Source organism: Dipodomys merriami, unplaced genomic scaffold, assembly GCF_024711535.1.
Source record: "Dipodomys merriami isolate MVZ:Mamm:240054 unplaced genomic scaffold, mDipMer1.0.p SCAF_2806, whole genome shotgun sequence".
Taxonomy (NCBI): domain Eukaryota; kingdom Metazoa; phylum Chordata; class Mammalia; order Rodentia; family Heteromyidae; genus Dipodomys; species Dipodomys merriami.
Genome location: NW_027204278.1, coordinates 30,001 through 31,647, shown reverse-complemented (window position 1 = coordinate 31,647; position 1,647 = coordinate 30,001). Strand labels below are relative to the sequence as shown.

The window sequence follows — 1,647 nt, the reverse complement described above, 5'->3', positions numbered from 1 at the left end:
AAGATATTTTTTTTCTTTCTTGTGATAGTTTCCAACATATTTATAAATTGATTTCTTTGTTGCTTTGTATGTACCTCCCCCATGGTATAACTCCTGTTTTCACTGCATTTGATTCTGGTATCCTGCATCTTGTATATACATTTTTCTAATTTGGAGAGGGTAAGGGAAAACACAAAATGCTTAAATAGGGATACAGGTTGACCCATTGTAAAAATGCAATGTACAAGACCCTACGTTGAAAACAAACATTAGAACTTCGGAGGTGGGGAGAATACTCGTGGAGGTGGGAGAGAAGGAATGGTAGTGGAAAAACAAAGGAGGAGGCAACAATGCTTGATAGGAAATATACTTGATAGGAAATTACCTTACTCATTTAATTGTAACCCCTCTGCACAGTATTTTTTTTATAATAAAAGACATACAAAAATTAATTCAATGTATGATTATGGGCCAGTACTAGGATTTGAATTTATGGGCCTTCCACTTACTTTCACACTTCAAACTGGGATCTCTATTTGTCTTTATTTATTTATTTTTTTAAATCAGGAATGCTTCACAAATATTCAAGTCATCCTTGCACAAGGGCCATGCTAATCTCTGTATCGTTCCAATTTTTGTATATGTGCTGCCAAAGTGAGCAATCTTTAATTTTTTGTTAATCTTTTTTTCAAGGATAAATCTAATAACACTGTCCCCTAATTTTGTATAAAATAAGTTTTAGACATATATTTAATATGTAATATATTTGTGAGATATATACATACTATTTATCTGCAGGAGTTGGGCACACTGCAACAATTGAAGGCACTGATTTAATTTCACTGCTGTCATTCTATTTTAAGACTTTTTAAAATCAAAACATAGATGACCATGATATCATCGAATGTCCTGTCCAATATAGATTTGTGTGTATCAGGCAGGCTGTACCTCATGTCACACAAGAGTGCAAGAATAATAGGGTTTAGCTCATTACATAGTGGCTTATCAGGACATAGGAAATATCCCTCAATTTGGTTGAGCTGATCTCCATTGTTTGTTCTATACTATGCCTCTGCTTTGGCTCTGCAGTTTACCATTTCAAGATGATATTTTGTTCTTTTGGAGACAGATGAATGGAGAAATGTACGTGGCCTCCATGACAATTACCTGTATCTGGTTAAAATTCATACTTTCAAATGGGATATTTGTCATCCCTGTAGAATATAAATGAGGACTCCCAAGCACCAGCTATCTACTTTGCAGCCATTGTAATTTTCATGGAAGCACTATTTTATAGGGACAAAATTATGGTACCAAATACGTCCTTCAGCAACTACCCTTGGGAAATCCTTATGCTCATGCCAAAGTCATTGAACTTCACATTGCCTTTGTCATCCAACACGATGTTATTGGATTTAATGTTTCAGTCATTTTCAGTTTCATTAAAGTAATGCACAGTCCTCACAATCTGTTTGAATAAACTCCTGACTTCATTCTTGAATAGGCGGTATGATTTTCACATTTGTCTAAGGAGGTCTCTGGATGGCCAGTTCCACTACCAAGTATTTGTGCTCATCCATTTCCCTCACCTGATATGACCTGATCATGTGTGGGTGATGGAAAATCTTAATAATGTCCATCTCATTTAAACATTTTTTTGTGGGTCCT

At 35.2% G+C, this 1,647-nt stretch overlaps 1 non-coding gene across 1 annotated transcript; it reads right to left on the bottom strand.

The window, feature by feature from the left end:
* Positions 1–537: 537 nt before the first annotated feature.
* Positions 538–641, bottom strand: LOC138838514 (U6 spliceosomal RNA). Its single transcript, XR_011375639.1, has one exon. It is a non-coding gene; the product is annotated as a U6 spliceosomal RNA (small nuclear RNA).
* Between the last annotated feature and the right edge of the window lie 1,006 nt (positions 642–1,647).